Source organism: Lepisosteus oculatus, chromosome 2 (genome assembly GCF_040954835.1).
Source record: "Lepisosteus oculatus isolate fLepOcu1 chromosome 2, fLepOcu1.hap2, whole genome shotgun sequence".
Taxonomy (NCBI): Eukaryota; Metazoa; Chordata; class Actinopteri; order Semionotiformes; family Lepisosteidae; genus Lepisosteus; species Lepisosteus oculatus.
The window spans coordinates 23,775,907-23,785,979 of NC_090697.1; positions in this window are offsets into that span (position 1 = coordinate 23,775,907).

Below are 10,073 nucleotides of genomic sequence, written 5' to 3' on the forward strand. Positions count from 1 at the left end.
AGTATTTTTGTTAAATATCAAACCACTGAACATTAGTTATCATTAAGTTAATATTTAACTTTAAATACACACAATGGCCAAAGTCTGGATCTTAAGGAAAAGGGTAAATTGAGTTGATTAATTTAGGAATTTAAAAACGGACTAATTAAATGAAATTATCAGAATAAATGCCTTCCTGTTACAGGTTTTCTGGATGACTTGCATAGAACTGAATATGTGTTACACCTGATGGATGTTTATTCCACTACTAATAGTTAACATTTACATTTTAGTTATTCTTTTCTGTGAATATCTGTGTTGCATATTGTACAAGTTTGATGGATTCTGTTACCTCATTAATAAAAATAAAAAAGTATTAACAATAAACATTTTCTTTTCATTTTTTTTTCTAATCATAAAGTATGCATATTTGTGTGCTTATTTACAGTCTGACACAGAAAACAAAATAAATCATTGTTGTATTTTATGTTTTCCCAGACATTGCATACTAATGTCTAAAAAAGACATCCTACAGATAATAATTTTTCTAACCCTGGTCTATTAATCTAGTTTTATTAATTTAGAATTGTTCAATTATCAGTATACTTCTTATAATAGACAAGTGGTCATGCATCGGTGTTTATTCCTGGTCCTGGAGGGCACGTATGTCTAAAAAGGTTCTTTAGGTCTCTTAAAGCAGTATCACCTGAAGAGGAACAAGTAAAGGTTTATTCCATGCTGAAAAGAAACAATGTTTCGGCTGTGGAGCCTTCTTCGGGTGTGATCACTAATAAACCTTTACGTGTTCTTTTGTTCCTTGTTTTGCTGGGGCAGCTACCTGCTTGAACTATCACCCGAAGAGCTGGGATGAATGGTTGTATAGGTCAAATTAACCAAATAATGAACTGGGCTGTAATGCACTTATGCTGACACGCTGTCCCTTCTCTATTTTTCTTTTATTTGCTGGATGTTATAAATGAACATATGACTTAAATTTACAGTTTGAATGCTTGAGAACATTTCAAATGAATACAGAAAAAGGTTAGAGTAAAATGTAGTTGCATTCATATGGTATCACATATTATCTGTCACTATTCAAAAACACAAGTGAGAACAGCTGTTCAATACGTGTTTGTTGGCCTCCTGCGAAATCGAATCTGCTGCCAGAACTGAGCACTTCATTTACTGTGTAGTCACTATTCAGGCCACTAGAGTGCGCCCTCAAACTATACAACAGTTCTTCGTGCTTTTCAGAAATTTACAGCAATTACAGCTTATAAAAAGTACAGAGATGTTCAGTATTCCCAATACTTTTTAGAACGGAATTCTTAACGGTAATATAATCAACAGTATTCTGTTATTGTGCTTTAAGATACTTTTAATTACGTAAGGTTTAGCAAAACAGTAATTTAAATATATACTAAAAGAAGACAAAAGCTGCCTCAAAGTGTTTAAACATTTTTGTTTTAAAGGTTCCATTTTATTTTTGTTATGAAATTATCACTTAACTATTTATCACCATTAGCAAATTAATACTATAAAGGACTGAGATCTGCAAACAAAAGTGTGCAGGAGCTTTCCCTTTCTTCCTTAATTTTTAAATATTTTTACCCTATGCACCTGCACCACTGTATGCTCCCTCAAAAGAAACATCTGCAATGCTGTAACATAAATGTATTTCGTCCCATTTGGATATAGATAAACTACACCTATTTGAATCAAGACGTACTGTATAAAGGAATACTGTATGTAAATACCGTAAGTCAATATTGTACTCTTGTCAGATAGCAATCTTTTTCCAGTTAATTTTTGTGCAGAAAAATAATCACTGGGATGACAGACTCATATATCGTGCATTCAGACAGTCCACAGTGTTCGCTTCAGGAAGTGTGAGCACCATTTGTTACTGTGATCTTAATTTGTCAGCAAAATGTATGCCCTTCAGTTTAAAACTAAAAAATGAGCGCAGTTAGAAAGATCTTACTGTGGATGTTCATTCACAATGAGATGCAGATATTTTTTAAAACAATTCATCTGAATTAAGTACATCATTCATGCCCTTTTGAATATGAAAAACAAATCCATCAACCCTTTTTTAAAGCAGTCCAAAGTCTGGTATTCTCTGATCACCGCTGAGCAGGTTAGCCTGTTGTGCACAGTCATCACAGTGTTGAAATCTGTTCATTGTGTTTTTCTAATAAAATAGGAATTCACTTAAAGTCTGTGACATAGACTCACAAAAGCACATCAAAGTTTGCAAAATAAAAATCTCTCTCATTCTATCTCTTACAGTATTGGGAAAAGTCAGCTATTTACTTTACCGGTTTTTATCTATGACAGCCGTTTATAAGGGGAGAGCATCACAAAGAATACATTTAATATGACCTCTGCTGTGTATGATGACTTCTTTGACTACAGTGAATGGTGTGAAAGAATAGGAAGTGTACAATGAATGAATCCAGACAAGGCCCCCATCATGACAGCCAGCGCACTGAAAGGTAGAGGGTCATAGGTTCAGATCCATGTAATCAATGGGATACTCTCACACCAGTAGCTTCACACATCACTTTGCTATGGTAAGTGCTCTGTTATAGAAGGTAGCGCTCTCCATCATGAATGTAAATGAGAGCTTGTTCTCAATTGGCGTATCTGATAAAATAGACTAATGGATTTCTACAGTAGATAGTACAATTTTGTCTTTGGAAATGATAAGCAAAAATTGGTGTATCACTAAGTGACATGTAATCGTAAAACAGTTGAACTGAAAAGTGAGTTGCAATAATACAGGACATTGTTCTATTCTCAACAGCACAGGTCCTTTTTATTCCCATGCCTGTGTGTTCAGGCAACAATTTTTATTCACCATATTTTCTTGAAGTAGGTAGCTTAGTTATTCCTGGTGGAAAAAACGTTTTCTCTTAGAAAATGTTTCTAAATGTAAACAACAAGCTGTATGATCCATGTATGTTTCTATCTCATGCCTTACATTGTTCGTAGTGCTACTTGCTTTTTCAGCTTTTCTGAAAGTTATTCTGCACATGTAATTTTCCAGCACATGTAGGTCACATTTAGCAAAGCAATTCAGAGGTCAATTTGTCTCTCATGAACTGGAATTGACAACAAAATTATATATCCAGCCTAACACACTGCACCAAATCATCCCATTTTCAGAAGCCACAATGGACAGACATTATGAACAGCAAGAGTGGAATCTTTGTAACGAGGAAAGTCCACAGGGGTGCTATATGCACTGGGTTTTGTAAGGCATAATGGCTTGTGCTCTGTGTTTCTTTTATCTGCAGTTTATCACCTGCAATGTAAATAGACATTTAGTAAACACATTAGTTTAATTACACCCCTTACTCCCTTGTGGATTTTATTTACTATTTTGGTTTTTACAATTGAATATGCTATAACAGGTTTATCCCAAAGGTCAGTTTTGGTTAATTTTAGCATCACCGACTTATACAGAGTTTCAGCAGGGCCAGTTTGCTTAAAAACAATTAAATCTCAGGAATCTTAACTGAGAGGAAATGAGGGATGTTATTTATAGACTCCTATAAACTCCAGTTATTAGCAAGGATGGGAGGTGCACTGACAGACAGCTAAATTACAAATACAACAGATTTATGAAGAATTGAGGGAAAAAATAATCTTAGAATTACACACCAATCAGTTTCTCCTTCTGTAAGGGACAGCTGCATTGGGTGGCATAGTGGAGCAGTGGTTAGTGTTCCTCAGAGCCCTGAGTTCAGTCTCTGACACAGGATGCTATCTGCTTGGAGCTTGTGCTGTGTGTTCTTCCAGTGTGGGATTGGACCTGGTGTGAGTGGGTTAATATTGGTGTGTGTCCTGTTATGGACTAGCGTCCTCTCCAGGGTGTATTTCTCCCTTTCTCTTGATGCTTCCTCGGATAGGCTGGAGAGTTGGAGTTATAAGAATACTTGCAAATACTTGTTTTAAGACACGACCAAAGTGGATTTAAAAACTGAAAGTTTTTTGTTTAAGTAGCTAGCTACAATACTTTAAAAAACAATAGGGATGGTTGATAACAGTAAAGTATATGATGTTATATATTTATATTTTCAGAACATGTTTGGTAAGTTGCCTTGTAAAAGGCTGATTCTCAAATTAAAAACCATTGGAATCCAATGTACTGTAAACCGTGCACATGGATCAACGATGACAGAGTGACTCAACCTACTCAGGTGCCCTAAAGTACAAACGTTTCTAACATTATTTATTTTGAAAAACAACATTGGCATTTTCAGCACCTCTTCATTGCTTCTTACTGCTACCAACAGTGCCCAAGTAACAAAATGAGACATAAGAAGGACAAAGCAAAAAAATTCAACATCTTCTGCTTGACGATGTCACTCGTGCATTTTTTTTTCAACAATTCATTGAGCTGACGCATCAAAAGGAAGGATATGAGAGGGGCTGCAAACGAAAGGAGGTAGTTTGTTCTGTCTTCCTTGTTTGGCAGTGAATCTAAAATTTTTTGCTCAATCATGCTGCTCCAGATCTCTACAACTCTTCGCGTGAAGAAGCAGCTCCCATTCTCTTTCCCGAGCACAATGGGTTGGGTAGGTGTGAGTTGTTCTTTTTTGCTTGCAGCAAAGTGGGGATCAGTGGGAGCAACGCTGGATTGTATAGTGAGGGACTCATCACTCTTCATTCTCCTGCACAAGCGAGGTGCTGTAGAAGCGGCAGCATGTAGACCTGCTGTGCAGCCAAGATTTGTTTTTTTTGGAGGAGCAACATCCTCCCCATCCTCTCTCCCTCCCCATCCTCTCTCCCTCCCGTGGCTGGTGTCGGCTCTGTAACAACGCGCCGAGTTGTTCAGCCATCGGTCACTACAAGGTGGATGGTTACAAAAAACAAACTCATCACTGATCCCACATTTTCTAAAAGAGAAGCTGCAACTGTTAGCGTTTCCCATCAGCGTGTGCAAATCCCATCTACAGGTGTGTTGTAAAGGTAAACCATGCCTATGCTCTCATGGAATCCATGCATGTAAACATCAAACTGTACAGCACTGTACGAACTAGTGATTTACTGCTGTGCTTTCCTAAACTACTAAACTATACATTTACCACCCCCAATCCACTTAGCCTTTGACAATACAGACCTCTAATGTAGTACTGTATATGTCCTTGCATGCTGATCTGAAAAACAGGGGCTTGTCTCTAATGTGTAGATCTGAGTACTCAATGTCTAGTACTCAATCAATGAGTGAGAAAATATATTAGACAAAACTCATAAATGTACTGTATTTTGTCCTGTCGGTGCCATCTGAAAAATGACTTGGGCAACAGCACTAATATTAAACAATAAACAAGAATTGAACAACTAGGCATGCGTCATCTACAAAATGCAGCTAAAACCACTTACACTTTGAAAAGTATTGATCTGAAATGGTATGACGCAGTCTGATAACGTTTTTTTTTTCTGTAAGATCCTTTCTTTTTATAGTAATGGCTTATATTTTTTCTTCTCCTTTTCATTTGTGTTTGACACTTCCTATAAATGTTCAGATAGTATTGTTTTCTCAGTTTTGTTTTGGGATGGGATGGAGGCATGTACCCTACCAAAGTAACACTAATCCCATTCTGCTGAAGTTTATTCACTGTGATAGGAATACAAAACTAAATTATAGTTTTAGATGATTTCACATGCCAGCATTTTCTAAGACATTTTAGGAATTTTATTCCAAATCTCGATATGCTCTTTGTATCTTTGCTATTCCATTAACATTATTCAATATTGCTTGATTTGTCAAACTTAATTCTTTCACACAACTCCTTCATCACACTATATCTTTTCATCACACTATAGATACATCTTTTCACTTTAAAAAATCAATATATTGAAAAGCAATACAAATGTCAGTAGCAGTCATAGTAATAACCTAACCTGACAAAATCTGTCATTGACCCAAATATCGATGGGGACAATCCAATCCAGTTGGATTTTTTAGTTAATCCTTATTTACCCGATAAATCAATCTAGACCAAAATCTCAGTTAAAATGATTTTCCATGAATCAAGAAAAAAGAGAAATACATTCAAATTAATCATTTCCAGGACTACTACTCTCTGTGTGTGCATCCTTATTGCTTGTTTGTGTTAATGTAGTTTGTATTATGAACTTTACCTAATGTGCATTCTGTTTGCCAGGATCTGAGCTTTGGAAGGATTTGGATGAAGAATAGATCTGAAAAGATGTTGAGCAGTTATTATATCAGTGCCTGCCCCCGGACTGAGAAGTAGATTTAAGACCAAGAGAACGAGATGGGGATTCAGGATAATCCCACTGAAACGCACATGTGATACTGGGGTTTTTGATCTGTGTACATGCAGTATGTCCTACAGTTCTGCTTCCCGTAGTGAGCCCTCATAAGAATGCAATGAGATGTAAAGTTTGTCACATTTCTAAAAAACAGCTGCCACTACATAACATTCAAATGAGATCTAAGTAGAAGCATTTTATTGTGGTTTTATGGTTGGTGGGACTTATTTTAGTTATTTCATCGTGGCCGTTATGTATTTTATGACCAACCTAAATGACATTTATTATGCACAGCAGTTCTCCGATTATTTTGGAGAGTGCAGAATTAGCAGCAATATAATCAGTTTTCCCAATTGCCCTAAAACAGACCTCTTTGTTGTGATTTGCAAGATTTGAGGACTGTGATCACTGGTTCACAATTACATTAATGAGAATCATTTAATTTGGTAGAACTTACTTAAGTCGTACAGAGCAGGAATTGTCAGGTGTTGTTGTATGGAATTATGCAGTGAATAAACAGTCCACTGACCATGATCGTATTTCTATTTAGGATACTGGGTCAGTGGCATTCCTGCAATATTTTCTGTGACAGGGCATTACATTCTGAAATAGGAATAAGGAAAAGCCTTGCCTGAACATTGACATTTCACAGAGTATTATCATGAAAGATGTTAAATAATTTGGGTCTATATTTAATATCAACTGAAGCAATATTTTTTATCTCTGTTGTAGCTAGACACTAAACTGCTTCTATTAATTTGAAAGCAATAAAAATATTGACTTTCCATCGAAGACCAGAAATACCATATATCCCTGTAGAATATGTACAGTGGTTCAGTAGTTCAGTCAAATCCGAATCAGTGTGAGACAGAAATATATGGAAAGTTTCATTCACGTAACTCATCTGGACGAGAGTAACAGCACGCTCCTGTCTTCACAGGGAATGAGCCAGGGAGCTGTTGCAGTGGTGGAAACAGAGAGGCAAGAAAGAAGCACAAAGTGGGGGGAGGGGTTCAGCAGGCAAGATGTTGATGTCTGGGAGAGGGGAAGCAGGCGAGATTAGGAAGTCACTACTGAGAGTGACTAGGATATTGACCCGCCCCGCTCCGCCAGTGAAGGAAAGACAGGATACAGACTCAAGCTGAGATGCCTTGACGCGACAACGGAATGGAATGCACGTCAACTTTATAAGGGCCTATCAAACAACAGATCTTTAAAAAATAAGTTCAAAGATTGTAAAAGCTAGTGTGGCTTACATTATAATGGATTTCAGTGGACTAATGATGACACAACTAAAGAAATTGACAGTCTATCGAAAGCGTTAGGGAGATGCGTAAACAACGTAAGAGTAGAAAGGGGAACGCCAGCCCTCTCTTCGCTATTCTCCCAGACATTGCAGCTGCCCATTGTACTATGAGAATATACAGTGCCTTGCGAAAGTATTCGGCCCCCTTGAACTTTTCAACCTTTTGCCACATTTCAGGCTTCAAACATAAAGATATAAATTTTTTATTTTATGTGAAGAATCACCAACAAGTGGGACACAATTGTGAAGTGGAACGAAATCTATTGGATTTTTGAAACTTTTTTAACTAATAAAAAAATGAAAAGTGGGGCGTGCAAAATTATTCGGCCCCCTTGCGTTAATACTTTGTAGAGCCACCTTTTGCTGCGATTACAGCTGCAAGTCGCTTGGGGTATGTCTCTATCAGTTTTGCACATCGAGAGACTGAAATTCTTGCCCATTCTTCCTTGCAAAACAGCTCGAGCTCAGTGAGGTTGGATGGAGAGCGTTTGTGAACAGCAGTTTTCAGCTCTTTCCACAGATTCTCGATTGGATTCAGGTCTGGACTTTGACTTGGCCATTCAAACACCTGGATACGTTTATTTGTGAACCATTCCTTTGTAGATTTTGCTGTATGTTTGGGATCATTGTCTTGTTGGAACATAAATGTCCGTCCCAGTTTCAGGTCTTTTGCAGACTCCAACAGGTTTTCATCCAGAATGGTCCTGTATTTGGCTGCATCCATCTTCCCCTCAATTTTAACCATCTTCCCTGTCCCTGCTGAAGAAAAGCAGGCCCAAACCATGATGCTGCCACCACCATGTTTGATAGTGGGGATGGTGTGTTGAGGGTGATGAGCCGTGTTGCTTTTACGCCAAACATATCGTTTTGCATTGTGGCCAAAAAGTTCGATTTTGGTTTCATCTGACCAGAGCACCTTCTTCCACATGTTTGGGGTGTCTCCCAGGTGGCTTGTGGCAAACTTTAGACGAGACTTTTTATGGATATCTTTGAGAAATGGCTTTCTTCTTGCCACTCTTCCATAAAGGCCAGATTTGTGCGGTGTAAGACTGATTGTTGTCCTATGGACAGACTCTCCCACCTCAGCTGTAGTTCTCTGCAGTTCATCCAGAGTGATCATGGGCCTCTTGGCTGCATCTCTGATCAGTCTTCTCCTTGTCTGAACTGAAAGTTTAGAGGGACGGCCAGGTCTTGGTAGATTTGTAGTGGTCTGATACTCCTTCCATTTCAAGATGATCGCTTGCACAGTGCTCCTTGGGATGTTTGAAGCTTGGGAAATCTTTTTGTATCCAAATCCGGCTTTAAACTTCTCCACAACAGTATTACGGACCTGCCTGGTGTGTTCCTTGGTCTTCATGATGCTCTCTGCGCTTTCAATAGAACCTTGAGACTATCACAGAGCAGGTGCATTTATACAGAGACTTGATTACACACAGGTGGATTCTATTTATCACCATCAGTCATTTAGGACATCATTGGATCATTCAGAGATCCTCGCTGAACTTCTGGAGTGAGTTTGCTGCACTGAAAGTAAAGGGGCCGAATAATTTTGCACGCCCCACTTTTCATTTTTTTATTAGTTAAAAAAGTTTCAAAAATCCAATAGATTTCGTTCCACTTCACAATTGTGTCCCACTTGTTGGTGATTCTTCACATAAAATAAAAAATTTATATCTTTATGTTTGAAGCCTGAAATGTGGCAAAAGGTTGAAAAGTTCAAGGGGGCCGAATACTTTCGCAAGGCACTGTATCATCTCTATAAGGTGAATGATGATGACAGAATTTATTATCTTGATCAACACTGGCATCACCATTTAAATCCAGAGACCTGGGCTAATCCTGGTAGGAAGGTCTGACTGACCCCTGGCCTCGTGAAAGCTCCGCATGGTGATGGGTCAGACGGCTCTCTTGCTCAGCCAGCTTCAGCTTCTTCACCTGGGCCTTCTTCAACTACACTTCTGTTTTGAACTGGGGCACAACATCAACCTCTGCATCCTGGGCCTGGAACTTCTGCACTAGGCCTGGGCTCAGCTGGAACTCTGTACCCCATCCATCCTCATTGGTGGTGGAACAGTGCCATTATTCCCACGACGATGGGAGGGATACTAAACAGCTGAGACTTCATGGGAGCAAAACAGTGAGGGTCTGCCATGGCCCTTCAAAACTAACAATACAAGTCACATACTGTCCAGGTGAGCTTCAAGGTAGCAGGTGATAACAAACTGCTTCAGATGGACCAGTACACACTAGGAGTACGAAAGACCAGCACAGGTGGGATGGGACACCACCCCTTTAAAAAGATGACAGCAGCAGGCCAAACCCTATCCTAATGAATCCAGTGGAGGGTGATCATATACAAAAGCGATGAGACTGGGAAGGCAATCTGGTGTATAGCAGCCACTGGAGTACCTTAGTTGTAGAACATGCCTTAATGACACCGACTAAGGTGGCTCGTTGCAGGCATGTGCAGATACCTGCTGGTTAATCATGAAAAGTA